Source organism: Microtus pennsylvanicus, chromosome 10 (assembly GCF_037038515.1).
Source record: "Microtus pennsylvanicus isolate mMicPen1 chromosome 10, mMicPen1.hap1, whole genome shotgun sequence".
Classification (NCBI taxonomy): Eukaryota; Metazoa; Chordata; class Mammalia; order Rodentia; family Cricetidae; genus Microtus; species Microtus pennsylvanicus.
The window spans coordinates 64,787,584-64,808,580 of NC_134588.1; the positions used below are offsets into that span (position 1 = coordinate 64,787,584).

Sequence of the window (20,997 nt, forward strand, 5' to 3'; positions counted from 1 at the left end):
CTCCTCTTTTCCCAAAATAATTAGGGTTAGCTTAGAAAAGTGGGTGTGTGCCTCCAAAGCATTTCCCTCCAATGAAAATTAGCTTTATGAAAATTTAAACATCAAAAGTGTTGGTTTTTTTAAAGTCAGAATTTATCATAAATCAAAGAAATCCATTCGTGTGTCAGGCCCTTCTCCTCCAGGAACTAGCATGGCTGTATTTCTTGCACTCAGTAAAATCTGATGTCATCTGGTAATCCTTTCTCCTCCTAGTGGAATTCCAAACTCTGTTATATCTCCCAGCACCACATTGAAAAAGTTATCAAATTTCACAAGTGTTTCAGCAGTTTCTTTATCATGCTTCATGGCAATGTAAATTCTTGATCCTATATGAGAGTCTATAAGCTCCAGTGGCAGGAACTGCAACAGGTTCACATTCTAGGCAGAGCCAGGGCCATGTTGGAAGTCCTTGTGATACTTCTTAATATTTTGGGGAACATATGCTGCTTTTCATTGTTAAGTATATTTGTTATGGGCATTGATTTTTATATTTATTTATTTGTATGTGTATACGTATGCATGTGGGCATGTGTGCATGTGTCTTGGTGATAGTACATAGCCAGAGGACAACTTTTAATCAGTTGTCTCCTTCTACCATGTGGGTAGAACTTGGGTTTTCAGGCTTGGCAGCAAGTGGTCTGCCCCGTCAGTCACTGGTGGGTGGTGGGCTTTTATACTCTTGACATTTACCAAGCTGAGAAAGTTCCCTTAAATTCTGAGAGTCTTTTCATAACCCAATGTGGAATTTTGTTAAATGCCTTTTCCTTATTGATGTTTTTTGTTATCTTTAATCTGCTAATGGGATAGATTATATTGATTAACTTTTAAATAATCGACAGAATTATATTGATAAATTTAATAGTGAAGCAGGCTTGCATCTCTGAAATAGACTCAGTTTTAACATGATCTACAATTCTCCCTCTTTTCTGGGAACTTTGTTTGCTACAATTTCATTAACAATTTTTTGGTTCCATGTTCATCAGAGTCGGGGCAATGTAGTTTTTGTACTGCTTTTGTTTATTTGGAAATCTTGTTTAAATATATATGTGTGTTTATATATACATATATAATACGTTTGTAAAATTAACTAGAAATAAATGGTATAAAATTGAATTAATCAGTAAAACTATTTATGCCTAAATATTCTTCTATTACATATTTTTAAAAGGATGAATTCAATATTCCTAGTTGTTAGGAGCTATTCATATTATCTATTGCCTGTGGATCAACTACAGGAATTTAATAGTTTTGGACGGTGTTGAATTCCATGTAAGTGGTCAAACGCTGTGTAAAAAGTGCTGTCGTTGTCATCCTAATGTCTGTTGTGTCTGTAGTGATGGCTCCCGTTTCATGTCTCATACTTAGTCTTCTTACTATATTGATTTTCAGTGAGAATCAGCTATTCCTGCTTTACTTGCATTGAGGTTTTTACAGTATATGCTCACTGTGCTTTCAGTCTGCCTCCAATTGCTTCAAGCACACTGTTTTTTATTGACTGATGACAGCCAGGCTAACCTTTGTACTTAAAAACATTTAGCTATAACAGAATTGCTATGTTTTAAGATACCATATCTTATTCTTTGTTTGTTCTCTTTGCTTTTTGTTTTTGTTCTTTACATTTTTCTACTTTTTGTAAGCTATTTGAACATTTGAGTAGTTTATTTGGCACACCTAATGTGTGTTTAGAGTGTGGCTTTGCACAATTTTCATAGCTGTGTTAAATATGACATTATGCATTCATAAAGTAAACAGTTCTCGATGTCTTCATCCTGTCAATTTGAATAAGAATTAAAACCTCTCTTCGCATCCTTACCTGTGCCCATAAAACCGCGACTTGACTTCTTCTACACACATCTGCTTCACATCTTCATCAGGGCATTCAATCTTCCAACACCATTCAGAACTCTCAAGGTCATTTTGACTTTTCTTTCTGCTGTTCCAAAATTCCATCTTAATGGTTTTCATTGTTTAGGAAGATCAGCTAGCAGCAAATCTTCTCAGTTTTCTTTCCTCTGAGAAGCCATTAACTCCATATTCATGGCTGAAGGACATTTTCACTGGTTGTGGATTCTAGGCTGACTGTTAACTGATGATATTTTCATTCAGTCCTTAGAAGTTTTAAACTCCTGAGTGCCAGTAGAAACTCGAGGGTAAAAAAGTATATATAATAAACTGTACCCTCTTGGGTTGAAGAGTAACCAGGGTACTCTGGTTCTAGCAGGAGTAACAGACATGGGAAATTGATTATAGTAACATATGATGGGGGAGAAATGTACTTAATTAGACTAATGGTCAGAGAAAGGGATGAGATGCTGAGTTTGAGCAGAAGTTGCATCTAACAGATGGGTGTCTGTAGATGCAAATGGAGATAATATAAGGCAGGGTACTGAACCTCATCTCCACTCAGGCTTAAAAGTCTATTTGTATATGTTTGGAGCTGCTACATAGATAAAACAGGTAATTGTGCATTTAAACCTCTGGTTAGTAGAATCACACTCTTTCAATGAATTATTAGCTTTCTTTTTAGTCTTATAGGGGTGAAAATCTAGTTTATAAAGTGTTATAAAGTGGCAACAAAGAGAAAACTGGAACTCTGAATTCTGTCTTCTGCACTACAATTTGCATTCGTTCCCCTCCCCCATATGCGAGGTGACTTCAGTAAATAGCACGCTGCAATCAGGGCAGGGCTGCAGGCTTTATCACATTCCCGAACATGAAATTTTTGCAATGCCATTGGCTAAGAGGAACATAATGCATGCATACTTCATCAAATTTGCATTCTGCTATCCAGAAGTACTCGGTATCCAGAGACCTCCAGATTGTGGCTAGCTCTATGTTGTCCGTCCCCCCCCCCCCCCCCAGCTTGCCATGGACCTAGAGCCTTTTCAGGGAAGGAAATAAATTATTTCTATAGATGCTGTATAGTGATGTGACTATAAAGTATGCCAACTTTTGGTGAACAATCATTTCAGAGAAGAATAGCAGGCTTAGCTACTTCCTTGTTTGCTTTTTAGTCCAACTGTGTAAAAGAAGTGCGTGCCTCCTGCATGCTGCCTCTCAGAGGCCTAAGTTCTTGAACTTGGAGACATGGGAGAGATCTGGGGCCTAGGGAGATGGCATAGTCATTAAAGCATGAGCTGCACAAGTATGAGCCTGAGCTCAAATCTGCAAGGCCTATGTAAAAGCTGTCCCCTATGTAAAAGCTGTCACGTAGGTAAAAAGGTAGACCCATGTCTATAATCCTAGGATAGAAAGGCAGAGACAGAAAGATTCTAAAGCTTGCTGCCAGCTAGTCTTGATCTCCAAATTTGATGCAAGACTGCCTCAAAAAGGAAGTTGGAGGACAATAAAGGAAGATGTCTTATATGAACCTCTGATGTCACAAATATGTGCATGCCTACACGCTCACACACACACACACACACACACACACACACGCACAAACTAAAATAAGGTGACAAGTTTCCCTTTGGAGACTACACATTGAAATCAGGTTCTTTAATTTATCTATTTATTCATGTATATATATTTATTTTAAATTTACTCTTATTATTTTAAAATTATGTTTTTATGTGCATGTGAGTGCTGGTGCCCTCAGAGGCCAGGGGTATTAGATCCTCCTGAAGCTGGAGTTACAGGTAGCTGTGAGATTCTGAACTTGAGTGACAGAAATGGAACCCAGGCCCTCTATGGGACTACCAAGGACTCTTAAACAGTGAGGCAGTTCTTGAGCACTAGGTTCCTCAGTTCTTAAAGGTCAAACTGTTTAACAGAACAAGAAATCTGAAAACTGCCCATCAAAAATGAAGAGGTTGGTAGTGAGATTATTTTAGCAGGACAGGAAAAGGAGGTCAAAGAACTCCCTGGTTAGTGCTGGAAACATCTAACTGGAAAGAAACATGTTCCTTTTTCATTGAGATTTTTTTCCCTTTCAATTTGCATGACTTTTATTTCATGCCCTACTGTTGTTTTCTGTTTGATTTGAGTACACCGTGTACAGTGTTGTCAGTGTGTACAGTGCAGTGAGCATGTACGGTGTCAGCGTGTACAGAGCAGTCATCATGTACAGTGCAGTCACTGTGTACACTGTCAGTATGTACAGTGCCCTAAGAGTGATTGAATTTCCATGTGATCTGACACCCTCCCTCTTTTGGCCTCGATGAGAAGCCTCACAAGTACCAAGCAAAGATGCACACATAAACACATCTATAAAATCTAGGAGCTGGAGAGACAGCTCAACAGTTCACAGCACTTGCTGCTGTACCAGGATCCTAGGTTCCGTTCCCAGCATCCCACAGTCTCTCACAACCATCTGTAAATCCAGTTTCAGGGGACCCAGTGGTCTCTTTGGACCTCTGTAGGCACCAGACATGCACAAGTATACATACACACACACATACAGAGAGAGAGAGAGAGAGAGAGAGAGAGAGAGAGAGAGAGAGAGAGAGAGAGAAGGCAGATACCCAGACAATGAAAATAAATGAAACTATTTTTAACAATAAGAAGTCATTGCAACAATATTTTTTTATTTTTCCCCTTTAGATTCTGTGAATTTTTATTCTACTCTTTTCTGTTTGGTCCAGTGTTTAATCTAAAGAACTCAAAGTGTGATCCTTCATTCCATTTTACTATATGGAAGATGAAACCGTTCTACCCCCAGCATATTTTGAATAATGAGCTATGATATCATAAGTTACCTTTGAGAAGACATAAAATTTAAGAGTGTGGCAGTGAAGGAACAGCTGTCAATCTTCTGAATTAATTCCTACATGAATTACATATTTACATAATTTATTAGAACAATTACAACACATCCTTGTTGTCTTTTAATTGGATTATTCCTTGTTCTGCTAATTATACTAGACAAGGGAGAAAAATAGTTTCAGGATTCCAGAATCATCTGTAGACTGTGTGGGAGGTGAGTGATCGATAATGCTAATCTCCCGAACACTTAAATTCTTCGAAAGAGATCCTTTTGTCTTGAATGTTTCTTTGCATAATCAGCATTATTTCTCACTGTCTGGCTTATCTTGCCTAAAGTTTGAGAGTAAATACACTGGACATATAACAGATATTTATTCCACCATCAGAAGCCTGGCAAGGCTGGGCCACCTCCAGCGTCTCAGCCATTATTACTTCACTTCCTTGAAAAATGCCGACAGGTAACCACAAACAGAGGACTTAGGATCCCAGGCACATCCTAAGTTTGCACACCTAACCGGAAAGATGGAAGACTTTGCTACCGCAGGCTTTGGTAAACTATCCTGGCTTGAAAATCATTGAAATTGTTGTAATGTTTTCATAAAGGATAAAGCCACTAAATAATATAAGAAGAATAACTGTCAACCCCCTATATGCAGAGATAATTTGTAGAAATTAACTGAGGGATGATAGGAAAGATGGGCGAATTCAGTCTCTGTCTTGGTTTATGCAGAGCATGGGATGCTGCCCGAAGTGCTCACTGTGCACTGGTCACCAGACATGGAGAACATCACGGAGAGCAATTCCCACAACTTGCAGGACTCAGAACCTGAGAGTCGGGAATTGGCATCATCCATCCTCTGGCACAGCCTGGCAGTTGGTTAAACAGTGTTGGGAGACACAGAATTGACCCCAGTGAATCTGGATCTCTGTGATACTAGGCAGCACAGGTACTCATCCCCCAGCCTCAATTACAGGAATCTCGGTCGGCCTCCGTCAATGTAGAGTCCTAATGAGACCATGTCTAGACAGTATTGATCTCTTACCAGGAAAGAGATTCAGAGTATGACTTCTTTTCTAGCTTAGTCCGAATGACACCCAAGTCGTGATATTTCATTCACACGTTGCCTCCCTAACACCGTCTTAGGTAGGATACAAGGGCTTCCTTTCATGGCATAGGAAATGTGGATGCTTGATTCTGATGTCAAATAGTACGTAAGAAATCCTAGAGAAATTAGATGAGTCTTTAATATATTTTTTTTTTGCTCGGTAAAAGAAACACACTTTGAAGAAGCCAGACATCCACTTAATCAGCAGGAGCAATAACTGAAGTTAATTTGGCTAAAATATCTCAAGGAGACATCATTAGCTTACCCCACCCAAAGGCTTTCCACGAAAACCCTGGGGGCACCCCTAAAAACTGCTGTGCAGCCCGGTTTGGAAGACATGCTTCTGTAGGTTCCCCCCTTCTTCTACCTTCAGACTAGTCAGACATATGGGGTAGACTACTAGCCTGGAGGCATCAAAGTCTTGCATTTGGTCACACTATAGAAAGGCATTCCAAAGCTAGACCGAACATCCCGTGTGTCTGCACAAAGTCAGGCAGAGAATGCAGTTTGTAGTTGTGGCAGGAACGGAGCGCAGACAACAGGTGAGTGCAAGCTGCAGCAGGAAACAGAATTCCATCTTTCTGAGGTGAGATGTAGCCAAGGTCGCCATATCCAGGTGGTTCCTGAGCATGAAATTTTCTCGAGGCAGGTAGTGACCCCATGGAAAACAGTACCCTGTTACTATGTTGCAACAATACCAACTTACAAACTGACTGTGCAAACAAAAACAACCCATGGAGACTGTCCCCAGTGTCACGAGTTTCACACGACACCACCTAGGGTAGAGGGATCAGTTGTGTGCCTGCTAACTAAATGTTTTACTAGTCTCATGACACAAGGAGAAAGTTCCACAGGCTTCTGAGATCTTGAACTGGATGATAAACTGATCGAGTTTTGCTGCCCAAACTGAAGCTGAGAGGGTTAACAGCAGGGGTGTGTCATAACTAGAGGGGTATCTGTTGAGGACGCAGGGTGTGTCCCCCAAAGCCAATGGCACTGTATGCAGTTTGCTGTGACCATGGTAAAGATACTGCACTACTCTTTAACAGACTGGAGGGGAATCTTCCCTTCTCAGTATACGAACAACAAAGTGAGAAGCAAGAGAGAAAGAATGGTGCATGTTCCCTCGACTCTTTTCAGACAAGGCATGTAACAAAAGGAAGATCAAGCAGAGGTGCGATTGTGGTTCACTTCCAGGGATGAGGGTGACTTACAGGTCACCTTGATCCTGACCCCCAGGGCAAGGTGTGCATATATGTTACTCCTATTTATTAATAGAGAAAGAATGGCAGAAAGTAACGCTTGGAAATGTATCTAAGAGACATAAAACTCATTTTCAATATGGCACAAACAGTTGTTACTTGGGGCCATCTTGTTGTAGAAAGTTTACTTTCTCTAGCGAAATGTAGACTCTTGCAGATGCATTGACAATAACACAAAGGCTTGCCATAGTATCTTTTCGGAGCTTTACTCAAACATTCTGATTTCGCCAAATGCTAAATCAGTTAAACTTAACAGGAGAACCATTTCATTATTGATTAGGTGATCAGTTTTCAATGTGCATGAACTTTGAACATGAATAAATAGTAAGTTCTAGAAATAAGAAATTAAACCAGATATCTCAACAGAAAGGGATGAAGACATTTTGCATGATTTTAGGACATTGACTTTCTTAGGTTTTGAATAAAGTTATTGACCCTGGAGCAGAAAGAACCCTCTGCAAGAACAAAGAGCAGGGTTTTTTTTTCCTGCTTCCAGGCAAGAAGAGTGTAAAGATGAAAGCTGGTTCTTAAGACTCCCCAGCATGTGGTTTAACATATTGTCTAACTTTAAAATGTCTTAAAATGTCATGTGATCATTCCTCCTAATGACTAGCTAATATAATTCTCTACTATATGATCAGTTGTTTCTTGGTGCCATGGTGAAGACACAAACATAACTATCAGCCTCTCTCATTTTTTGCAAAGTCATAATCCAGCCCTTTCTTTGTAAATGTGATCATTCATATCTATAATGATTTTCTAAACTTAGTTGAAATCATTCTTAGCTTTGTAAAATCAGTACAAGTACTAGAAAAAATTCTTATCCTGTTTACAATGATGAAAATCAAGGGCTTCCCCCATTTTTCTCAATTTCTTTATGAGCTGAGTCTGGTCTTCATTGCTGCTACATAGGTACTGTATTACAGTGTCCACAACATCCTGACAAATTCCCTGAGGTGTGCTTACTCACTGTGCCACAGTCTTGTGACCTCCTGGCTTTTTTCTGATGTCCTAATTTGTTGTAAATTAGTGAATCCTACCATTTCTGGTTTCCATTGTTCTCATTTACTAAATTCAGATGAATGTGAAATTTATTTGGCAAGGAAGTCATAACTCTTTATTTCCACCTTGCATTAACAACAATCTTAATAATCATTATATGTCCAGTGCTCCAGTGTGGGTCTCTGTCTCTATCTCCATCCATCACCAGATGAAGGTTCTATGATGATATGCAAGATATTCGTCAGTATTGCTATAGGATAGGGTCATTTCATGTTCCCTATCCTCAGCTGCCCATGCCAAAAAAAAAAAAAAATCATTATATGTTTAAGTATAGCAAAGACAAATTTTGTTAAAAATAGTGCTCAAGGCCTTCCATTTCCTGACAAAATAAATTAAGGTTGCATAACCTTTACCTCTTTCCCCCAGTTTTAAGGAGAAATATCATAGTTTTCAAACCGTGTTGATGGAAACAAAAACACAGCAGGAGAAATGAAGGGAGAATGGAAGGAGCCTGCAGGGCTAAAGGCAGAACAAATGAGAACTGTATTTGAAAGTAAAGGGCGAAGGAGGGAGGGAGGGAAAGAGAGGAAGGGAAAGAGAGAGAAAGAGAGGAAAAAGGAAGGAAGAGAAGTGGAGGAAAATGCATGAACAATGTGAATGGCTATCAGGGAGATGTCACAGGGAAGAATATTAATAAAAGCTACAGAAATTTCAAGGTTCTTGGAGTAAAAAGTAAACTGAAAATTAAAAAACAAGTCATTCATTGTATTATTCTTAAGACTGAATGAACCACATAGGCCACAGGATTTATGCCTGTTATGCAAATAGTTCCCAAAGCTGTTGTTTACCTGTTGATATCTATCTTTCAGTTTCTGTTACATGTCTCAAAAATGCAAAGCACAAATCTGGCCATCCATACACTGTCAAAGATTTTCAACCTGTTTGAAATGAAATTCCACCAATGAATTCAAGGCTGCTGTGTGGGCCCGCCTCACAGACTACTAGAATATTTTTTTAAAAAATATTTGAAAACATGAAAGGGAAAGTGTCTGTCAATGTCAAATGTAAAGACGACACATTAGGAATGACTGACTGCTTCATGGGGAAGCAGTTTTGAACTGCTTGCCACGTGTCTGCTATGGAGAGAAAAGAAGATAAGGAGAAAAGCTTATAAATTTCACAATAAACTTCGTGCCTAGAATTTTTTCTGAAGTCATAAACACTTTGGGCTTTGTTGCTTCACTGTTCAGATCACCCAGAAAAGAGGCGAGGATGGGGTGATCTGGCTATGGGAATTCTACATGTCTTTTCTTTGCTGAACTATGTTATTAAAAAAACGAACATGGCATAAGATAACATGCATTATTCTCAAGGAGATACATAAAAGAACTTGAAACTGATGTTAAAATATTATCATATTTCCACCCAAAGTTAGATATTTATAAACTAAACAGCACCAGTAAAGATGTTCCATACAAAAGGAAGAAATGTGAAAAGATTAGACAAACTGAGAATTTAGAAACACACACACACAACATAAAAACTGAAAGGCATTCCTGTGAGCTAAGCAACTGAGACACAGTTATATCTTAGGGAAGAGGATTTAAATGTAAAGCCAGAGCCTAGGGTGAAAGAGGCATAAAATCAAACACACCACTGAAGAGCTGGAAAACACCTGTAGGGTGCTTGCTATATCGCTTTGTGGATTCAAGCCGACAGTAAATATTTGAAAACAAACAACTCAACTAGGCGAAGGGATGAAGACAAAAAAAAGCACCCTTGCAAACACACATTTATTCAAACCACCTTGACTTTAGGGAAACACCAAGTCTCCACCATCGAATCCTTCCAGGTAGGTCAAGGAATGGAATGCAATAAGGCCACTCCATATTTTGTGCTACTTTTTCTTTTGGCTGTGTGTATGTGTGTCTGTGTGCATGTGTAAATGATACGGGCTTTACTGTGACATTTGCACATACGTATGTAACATATTTGATTGTGTTAACCCCTTATTATCTTCTCTTATCTTTTCTTTCGCTCCTACATTATGCTATTTTAATACTAACATTCCATAAATTTAAGATATTTGTTAATTATTATCTACCCGTAGTTGTTAAGGTTAAATAAGATGGATATGTGTAAGCATTATTCACAGTACCTTGGTCAGAGCAGATCTCAATAATGCCTGAGACTTTAACCTAAGCCGTATTCATTAGATCCATATTCACATGCTCTTTGGAGAAAAACCTGCATTTTTTTCCAACCTTGCATGGCCAGTTACAGACCTCCTAAAACAGCTTCTCCCTTGAAATGTTAGGCCTGGCGGATGTGCTCGCTAGTTTTATATCATCGTGGCACAAGCTGGAGTCATTTGGGAAGACGGGAACCCACTTGAGCAAATGCTTCCACCTGATTGGCCTCTGATTAAGCCTGTAGGTCATTTTGTGGGGGGGGGGGCTTGTTCATTGATGTAGGAGGGTCCCAGTTACTGTGGGCAGTGACATTCCTGGTCTGATGGTCCTGGGTGCCATAAAAAAGCTGGCTGAACGAGCTATGTGGAGCAAGCCCATAAGCAGCAATCCTCCATAGCCATTTCTTCCATTTCTGCCTCTGTGTCCCTGACTTGTGTTCTTGCCTTTACTTCTGTTACTTCAGTTCATGATGGGCTGTGGTCAGTACAAGTAAGTTTGATGTGGGATTCCCCACTATTTGCTGTGAATATGTTTTATTGCTATTGGTGAATAAAGAAGCTGCTTGGGCCTATGACAGGGCAGAATATATAGAGAGAGAGTAGGCAGAGTCAGGGAGACACCATGTAACTGCCGAAAGAGACAGATGCTGGAACTTTACCCAGTAAGCCACAGCCTTGTGGAGTTACACAGAATGATAGAAATGGGTTATTTTAAGATGTAAGGGCTAGCTAGAAATATGTTTAAGCTATTGTCCAAACGGTATTGTAATTATTATAGTTTCTGTGTGAGTATTTTGGGTCTGGGCAGCTGGGAAACGAATGAACAGCCTCTGTCTACATAAGCTGATTTTGGCCATGGTGTTTTATCACAGCAACAGAATCCCTAAGACAGAAGAGGGCTCACACTGGTGCTGAGCCTGGTGGCTTCAGATGAATTCACTTCACTTAGCCAGTTCTCCTCTCAGAAGACTGGCTCCCTAATGCCAGAGGCATTGAACCTGGGAGTCCTAGAACACAATGCATCAGAACAGGAAGCTAAGCTTCCTTAATAAAAAACTGAACTAGGAAGATAATCCCATTCGTAAGGTGCTTGCCTGATAAGCATGCAGACACATGTCAAATTCACAGAACACATATAAAAAACCCAAGTGTGGTAGTAGCCTGTTTATAATCCTAGAACTGGGGTGTGTGGGATGAACAGAGACATGAAGATCCTTGAAATTTGCTAGCCAACCAGTCTGGCTTTGTTGGAGAGTTTTCTGCCTCCTGAAAAGTAGTAGTATGAGTATCCCACCAAAACAAAGCAAAAACAAAACAAAACAAAGGAACAAGGGAAGAAAAGGAGGAAGGGAAGGGAAAAAAGAAAAAGAAAAGGAGAGGTGGATGCTGCTTGGGACCAGTCCCAGAAACTGACTGTGACCTCCACATGTCTGAAACACACAAGTGCACTTACATGTCTGGCCTTCACATGTACTCACATACGTGCCCCTCCAAGCACACACAAAAATAAAACGTTTAAAATATCCCATCAATTTCACTACAAAAGCAATGAATGAGCAATGAAACCCAATCTTACCTTGTGAGTAAGACTGGTCCATGAGGCCTCTCATTGCCTCTCACTACAAAAATCTAGAAATGGGTGCTTTTCTCCTCTCTTTTGTTCTCTTTCCACTTCCTGTCTTCTTTTTTTTCTTGGAATTTTTGACCATGGTCAATAGACATCAAAAAGGGGGATCAAATGGACTTGCCTCTGAGACAACATTTCTAGGCTACTCTCATTGTTGGGTCTTCATAAGGACTCTATCCAGGGTGCTCAGTGAAGGGAATGAGCCACACCAAATGAAATAGAGATCTTGTAGGGCAATTTCACCCTTAACATATGAGAAGGAACATTTTTCTCTTGGATTTATAGTGTGTCGCCACTGGGATGCTTTCTGCCAGATTCCCCTAGTTTGTACTTACTGCTTGAGGCTGCCCACCGTGGCCACCACACCATGAATCTATAGAGAGTCTGGCTGTGGCCTGCAGGGAGCTCCTGAGAGACTGACACATCAGGTGCTCTGGAATCATCTATTTTCCATTCCTCTTCCGAATGTCTCTCACATGAGGTTTTTATCTTTCTCTCCTTTTCTCAGGTTGCAGCAAATCCGCTCTTTCTCCTGTTTGCTTTTATGCCCTTGAGGGATTAAAGTGTAACTCCTCTACCCTTACAGAGGCTTCCAGATCCAAATTTAGGGAGTTAAAACTCTTCGTAAAACTGCCTTCTCTAAGATAATTTTAGCAAAATTAACGGAAAGGAAATTTTCACACGTTTGGAAGGCCATAGCCTCGGGAAGCAGCTATAACTTTAATCATGTCTCATGATAATTACTATAGTTCGAGAACATTCCTTCAGCCCAACTGGAACACTTCAAAGACACCTACTCCTCAATCCCCAAGATTCTAATTTAACCTCTTTCGGAGTCTAGAGGTGCAGGTTCTTAAGTCATGCAGACTAGGGTTCAAATCTAGCCTCTGGCATTAAATCAACTGGGCACAACCCTGAGTAAGCCATTAACCTTTCTGAATTTCTATTTCTTCATCTGGCAAAAGTGCCAAAATCTAACTAATGGGGATGATGTGAGAATAGAAAGTGGCAAAATTTGTAAGATGCATACGGTATCAGGTGAAGGGTAAGCATCCAAACAAGGTTGCTATTTCTTATTGCTATGAATTCAAATGAGGGAAATTTTCCTTCACAAAAGCTCAGAAAGGTCGCGTAAAGAGCAGACACTGCAGAGTAAGGCTGTCACGTACTGAGAATCCCAGCAGAGGGGCAGCTAAGCCAGACAGAGTTCAAAGCCAAGGTCAGTGTGGTTACACAGTGAGGTCCAGGACAGCTTGGAATGTGATGCAAGCCCCTGCTTTTTGTGTGTGTATATATATATCATACCAAACTACTACACTGAAATTAAGTCATTGGACCCAAGTCTGTGGTATTTGGACTGAGCATGTCCTCCAGAGGCTCAGGTGATTAATAAAATACTTGGTCCTTAGTGGATGGGACTATGTTGGTAGGTGTATGGCACTGCTGGAGGAAATAAGTCACTGGAGGCAGACTTTGAGGTTTCAAAAGCTTTGTGCCATTCCCAGCGGTCTCTCTGCTTCCTGGTTACTGTCTGAGATGTGAGCCCTTAGCTGTCACCAGCTCAAGGTCTGCCTGCTGCCATGTTTCCCTGTCATGATGGTGATGGACTCTTATTCTTCTGAAGCCATAAGCCCAAACAAACACATTTTTCTGTAAGTTGCTTTGGTCCTGGTGTTTTCTCACAGCAAGAGTATTTTTACACTTGTGAAGTTATTACTTATTTAACTGAAATTAAAAATTGACAACAAACATATAAAGTTAGGGTTATATCTCCATATAAAAAAAAACTAGATGACTAGTTGCATATTTGGACAAATCACCGAGCTTCTAGCTTCAGAAAGTACAAATCTTTTAAAAATATTTATTTCATTTACCCATGAAGTCTGAATAATTTGCCCATGGTTTTAAAATTGACTCATAAAAGAAAAACTTAAAATTGTATTGTAAAAATCACAGGTTATGATAAGCAAAGTAGATGTGAGGTAGGGGGATAAAACAAGGTGTCAAGGAGGTGGTTCAGCAGGTAAAGACTCTTGTCACCAAGTCTCATGAACCCGTGTTCTATGCTGGGTACCCACATGGAAACAAGAGAGATTCAATCTCAAAAAAAAAAATTGTCCTTAGACATCTGAGTACCATGCCAGTACCAATGAACACACAAACAGAATAAATAAAATAAATGTATTTTAAAAAGAGACAAACACAAGGTAGAGTGGAAAAGAGAGAGCCAGAGGCTGAGAAGGAAAGTAAAGACATGCAGTGGGGAATGCTCTCAGGATTTTACCCCTCTCTTCACATGGAGAAGACACAGGAAGATCACACAAGTTATGATGCTGTCACTTCTCTCCATGGAAACGGATGGAATAATGGAGCACCCCTAACAGTACACACAGGAAAAGAGGAGGGGAGGACCTGTCATATCCCTATACAGAAATTTTGTCAAAAGTTAAGCAAGCTATCTAAGTGCCATTAATTGGATCCCATCCATCGGAATAAGTCAGACTTTTACTCTGGAAGACAAATGAATTCTTACAGGGTACAATGGAAAATTGATGGATGGAGTCTGACCTTTAAAGAGAGCACTTGAATCCGCTCTTGAATCAAACACACCTGCCTTTAAATGGGTTTCTGCCATTTACTTCTTGACAATGCTTCACATTCGTTATGCGTTGAGCATCCTGATCTCAAAAGTGGATCCAAAAATATGGTAACATGAAGAGCACTTCTCTTTCCGGCTGTATTCTCCTCCACCACTCATTTTCTTTCTCTCCCTTCGTTGACCCTCATCTCTCCAAAATCCAACCCTTAATTCTATTTGGGAAATGTGAATGTGCAAAGTCTTATTTATGAGTTGGCAAAATCATTATATTATGATAGGAAACAAAGATGGTTTCCTCTCCTTTAAGTTGGGAGATGTTTGAATTCTCTACTATTTGACTATTGACTGTTTCTTTCTTTTTCTTGCTTTCATTCCAGGAATAACATTTATGAATCAAGGTAATCTATTCTAACTTTCTACATATTTCCTCTTCTTCCCCTTATCCTCCTTCTCCTCCCTTTTCATGTCTTTCTCGGCACTTCCAAAGAATTCATCAGTGAAAGGAGAGAGAAATTTTCCAGAAACTGAGGGCTGTCACTGTAAGCATTACAATTCAGATGGAAAGGGATCCAGTCAGTCAGAAGCCAAGGAATACTACAAAGTCACCATAAGTATAGCAGCTTATAATGCTCCTCCAGGGAAAAGTTTCCCCCAGTGCAAGTGTAAGGACTCTGCTCCAACAGGGGAGAGTTTCCCCCAGTGAAAGTGTTACAGCTCTGCTCAGGTCCAGGGAGGTGTTACAGCTAGGGGAAAGTTTCCCCAGTAAAGTTGTTACAGCTCTGTTCTGTTCCAGAGACGTGTTACAGCTCTGCTTGGGTCCAGGGAAGAGATACAGCTTTGCTTGGGTCCAGGGAAGTGTTCCAGCTCTGCTCGGGTTCCCTGGAGTGTAACAACTCTGCTCCATTAGGGGAAAAGCTTTCCCAGCAAAAGTGTTACAGCTTTGTTGCAAAACAATCTACTCTGGCAAAAACTGTTGCAGGTGGGCTCTGCTCCTGTGAAGTGTCACGCCAATGACAAACTTCACTCAAGAGATGTATTGGGAAGGAAGAGTCCAGGAAGGTAGCAGCCTCTGGTGAGAAACAGTAGCAAACTGAACAGAGTTTACATAGGGTTTCTTGGGAGAGGAGAGAGCCTTCCAGGATGGCTTGGGACTGGTAGATTTTTAGGATCTGATTGTGGGGCAAGCTCAGGAATTGGTAACATTTGGTGCTCAGGGACCTCAGGGATTGGTGGGATTCTGTGCTCAGGGATTGGAGGGAGTTCAAGTCCTGGTGTTGAGATCAAGTCAAGATCAGGTTGGGTATTTTTTTGGGGGGGGACCAGGTCTAGTCAGGAGCAGGGTGTTAGTCTTTAGCCCCTTTAACCCTACATTCAGTTCTGCTGGTTCATGGGAAGTTTGAAAAGGAGCATTCTGTAGGCAAGTATCTTGACATACCAGAAATATAGTTTGAACATAGTCCTTCTCACACTGAAATTCCCAAACATGTTAGCTTTGAACTCTAGCTCTGTCCTTATTGAGCTGTAAATAGCTGGAGGGCCTTAATGCCTTCACATCAGGATCGAGTTCTCACTGAGAGGAGCACTTACTACACAGTGAGGTGGCAATTTGTGTTTTTAGATATTTTTATTGATACATGATTACATGATATACTAGGTTCATAGTCACCTCCATTACCCTATTTTGTCCCCCTTCTTCCTTCTGGTCCCCTTCCTCTTTCATATACCTCTCTGTCTACTTTCAAGTTAAAAAAAAAACAACACCACCACCACCAACAACAACAACAACAAAAACCCTACCTTCTCCATAGGAGAAAAACTGTGACATTTGTCTCTTGAGTCCTACCTTTCATTCAGTTCTGGTTACATCCCTTTTCCTACAAATGATATAATTTCATTCTTATTTATGGCTGAATAAAACCCTGCTGTGCATACTTAACATGTTTTCTTTATCATTTGTCGATATGTATCTAGGCTGGTGCTACTTTGCAACTACCGTGAACAGTTCTGCAAGAGGTACATGGATGTGCACTATGCACCTTACATACTGATGTCCTTTCAGGGACATAATCCAGAAGTCTCTTGTCTTCACTCTCATTTCCCTCAACTCCTCCATTCTCTTCCTGTTCAGATTTCTCCAGCCCACTAATTCTTGGAGAGAATCTTTAGGAAGTGATATAAAGTTGAACTGAAGCCTGCTCCATCAGCCTACTTCTATCAGTGCGCTTCACTGGCAGGCAGTGGGTACTGAGTGCTTCTTCCATACTATGGCCCCATTAGGGACGCTTTCCCTTCTGTCTGGTACTCTGTACCATGGGTCTTTAAACCACCTGGTTCTCCACTCCAGAGTCCTCTCTTCAGAGAGGCCTTATCTTTATAATTCAGTTCAAGGATGCCTTTGCTCATCTCCTGTTTTCTTTTTGGGTCTCATCCTATCTCAACACTTCTTCATTTATTTACATGTTTGTTACTCATCCCTGCCTCTCCCAAATGTATTCATCAAAACACCTTCAAGACATAAGTCTCTTGCGCATGCCTTGTTCATCCAGAGTCAGATTCCTGTTACCAGGTTGGAGTGCTAGTAACTTGTGTCTTTCTCTGATAAAGTATCCAGCAGAAACAGTTTAAAGAAAGGCTTAACTTATATCTGCATTGCAGAGAGCTGGGTGCTGTCTTCAAGGCGGAGAGATGTGTCAAGCAGAGAAGATGTGTCACATCATGTGTGACAGGAAGCAGGAACAGAAAGGCCAGTGTTCATCTGACTTTCTATCCCCACGTATGCCACCAAGGCCCTGGGCCACAGGATTAGAACTTCCCCTACCCACGCTGGTTCCTCCTCCCTAGAAAACAGCTCTGGAGACACCCTCAGCGTCTCAGCTACGGTCCGGTTCACCGGCTTTCTACATGATTCTGATCCAGACAGGTGATAACGAAGATGAGCCATCAGGGCAGGCTCTCACTTCCCATGATCGATTAGGTTCAAGGAAATCCCTCAGAATGTTCCTCTCCCTGACAGAGCCAGAATACCAGCTACTACGGTGAAAGCCTTCCAATTTTTGGCCAAGCCTTCTCTAACTTGTCTGTATCTCTAAAAATAATTTATTTAACCTATGCGTTGCTTTGAAAAGTATCATTCAGCAGTGCCCTAGAGACAAAGCTCAGTACAAGGATACAACCTAATGAATGTCCCTAAACACCTGGAAGACAAAGGCTCATAACAGGCCTTGAGCACAGACCTCCTTTTGTACACCCCCCCCCCCCCCCCGCCCAGCCACACAATGAACAGCTCTTCTTGGCAATGCTGATAATTCCTGTGGGAGGAATTAAGACTACCCTGTGAAGGGAGCAAGCCTACAGCCATGACATTCCGCAAAACAGCGCGACTTAACATTTCTGTCTTGATTACTTTTTGTTTATTTGCCGAATTACAGGATCAAAGTGCAGTATCTCTGTGCCTCCTCCCCAGCCCAGTATTTCCTCTCCAGAAAGCCACAGTCCCAGCTAAATACAGCTCAGGGGCATCTTCAGTGAGGAGATTATATACTGGAGTTTAAGGAGGTTTTTTTTTTTTTTGAAATTATCTCAGTTCTTCACAGAATAAAATAAGATGCAGCTTCTCAGCAGGTCCAATAAAAGATTTCAAGCATCAGTGCAGACAGCTGTGTCTCTGGGGATCAGATGAAGCCACTGGTATACTGATGTGAACTCACTAACCATGTATTTTTCAATGCAGAAGGAGAATGTCCATTCTGGGGTCGAGCTCAGCTCTCAGATGCTCACAGCAAGAGACTCAGGAGGAGAAGGCAAACTCTCAGCTCCCATGTTATATTTAGTAAGTAGCCTATGTGTCTGCTGAAGGGTTAATCAATACACTGTCCTACATTGTTTACGTCAGCACCCCTTTCTCCCTCTTTTGCACAATTCTGTGTGGTTAATTGAAAAAGGTCCCTGAACAAAAATGTAATATCATTCTATTCAATAGCACTCTTCTTTCTTAAACAAAATAAAAATAAGATAAAACAAAAACCATCATATTGAAATCACACAAGGCAAATGAACAGAAGAAAAAGATTCCAAGACAAGGCACAAGAATCAGAGACCCTTTCATTCATACATTCATGAGTCCCATAACAATAAAAACTGAAAGCTATAAATATATATATCGAGGACCTGGAGAAGACCCTTGCAGGCCCTGTCCTTGCTGCTTCAGCCTCTACGAGTTTATATGAGCTTTGCTCAGTAGATTTAGAGGACTCATTTCTCCTGGTGTTCTCCATTCCCTCTGATTCTTAGAATTCCTTCCACCTCCTCTTCTAAAGGTTTCCCTGGACTCTGAGGGGTAGGACTTGATGTGTTCCAACATAGGTCTCCCCCCCCCCTCTCTCTCTCTCTGCATAATGTCTGGTTGTGTCTCTCTGTATCTGTTTCTATCTCCTGCAGGAGGAAGCTTCTCGAAAGGTGACTGATTAAGGAATGGATCTGAGTAAAGTAGAATATCATTAGGAATTATTTTATCACTACATTTTTTTTAAAAAAAATACTAGTAGTGTTTGGTTTTATCTTAGGTCTCTGGGTTAACTAGTCTTTGGTTCTTGGTCACCCAAGCAGTGCCAAGTATGGGTTCCATCTTATGGAGTGATTCTTAAGTCAGATTAGAAGACGGCTGGTTACTCCTAAAAGCTTTGTGTCATCATTGTCCTAGAATATTTGGAAGCAGGACCACATTGCAGATCAAAGGGGTTTGTGGCTGTGCTGTTGTTGTTGGGGTTTTTTTTTTTTGAGCCTACAGAATATAAAGGACGCTAGGACATAAAGGGGAAGGCTCTATGTAGACACAGGCACCAGCGAGGCTTCTCCATGTTCAAGGAGTTATGTGGGTATTATCTTCAACAATGGGGCCTTACTGTCACTTTGTGAAGAGCTACCTATTGTTTCAGCAACAGCCTGGTTTGTTAGGGGTGAGTCTAGCAATGCTACCACAGCAGGACCTAAATATTCCAAAATAGCTGAAACACACACACACACACACACACACACACACACACACACACACACAAAGACCTTAAAGCTGGGTGATTATGGCTCAGGCCTTAAATCCCAGCACTCAGGAGGCAGAGGCAGGTAGATCTCTGTGAGTTCAAGGCCATTCTGGTCTACAAGAGCTAGTTCCAGGACTGCTAAGAAACCCTGTTTCGAAAAACTGTGCAGGCAGTGGAAGTCCAGACTACATAAAAACCAGCCCTCCTGCAAGGGAGAAGGGTCTCCTGCATGGCAACCTTGCTTGGGCATTTTGTATTGTGTTCCTCTGCGCTGCAACAGAAGCTCACATCCTGAGTCAGAGCCTCTTTGGCCCGTGGATTAGCACTCGCCCTCAGCAAGCTGGGGCCACCAGCGGTTCTCAGCTTTGTCAGCCTCCGTAAGTGCAGGAGTCAATTCTTCATAATAAATCTCTTTCCCTGCCTGTTTATAAAGACCCCATTAGTTCAGTTTCTCTGGAGAACCCTGACTAGTACAAGTGTTAGACCCAGAGGAAAGAGTAATTATTCACATCAATTTGGCAAAGAACTCAATGCCTCTTAAGAGGTGACTCTTTTTTTTTTTCACGAGCCATCATATGGTACTTCATCACTCACTCCAGACATCTTGTCGGGTGTTTGAAACTTGGTGTATCAAGACAGGATGTGGCAGAGAGGGTGCTGTCAGACCAAATTGGAGGTGGCCTGTGGGATTTTGTTCCCCCTTTTCAGGAAAAAGGATGAAAGAGAACTGAAGAGCCAGGCTGGTCAACTTTTACACAGAAAGAAGTTAAACAGCCACTTAGCTTTGTGTCTCATTGGCTTAATCAAATGTTTAGAAGCATGCTGTTCTCTGACTCCCACACCTATGTCTACAGAGACAAGAACCTTCTGCTGTTGCCTGGCTGTTTCCCCCCAACCCCAAGCAGGGTTTGTTCCTCTAGGCTGGAGAAAAGCCTCCTTGAGTAATGTTGGGAGCTGCTTGGGAGGTTGTCTCTCAAGGTGTGCAAGTACCAATTTATAAAGTATTAGTGGCTTTCCTTCTTTAATAAAACCCATCTTCATACAGGTCTGTATTTTGAAGTCAATTCCTGATATCCCTATCTCTCGTACAGTTTCTGAAGTGGTTTTCAAAGGGCCCTATTAGATCGACATCTAGGGCGTGAGTTTGTGAAGACAACAGACCCTGAAATCAAGACTAACTCTGAGTTCAAGTTCCTTCCTTGCTCCTGCTACCAAGCCCAGTAGATGACCTTCTCAACTGCTCCAAATGAGGACTGGGTGAGGCCCTTTTTGCCAGCTGTTACTTCTGAAAGCAACACTAGAAAAAAAGCAGAGTGGAAAGCAAGGTCATTTTTCCCAAGGGTAACAGCCTGTGAGACAAAGCAAGCCATCTCTGCAATTGAACATCTACGGTAGATTTCCAGAACAACTTTGCCTTTTGTATGTAGAACA

General features: G+C 41.1%; 1 protein-coding gene and 1 pseudogene across 2 annotated transcripts in view; both read right to left on the reverse strand.

Moving 5' to 3' along the window:
• Fhit (fragile histidine triad diadenosine triphosphatase) overlaps nucleotides 1–20,997 on the reverse strand; it is a 1,412,380-nt gene that overhangs the window by 1,025,142 nt on the left and 366,241 nt on the right. The gene's annotated exons all lie outside the window — the stretch shown is intronic.
• LOC142858138 (U6 snRNA-associated Sm-like protein LSm5 pseudogene) lies at nucleotides 136–345 on the reverse strand (annotated as a pseudogene).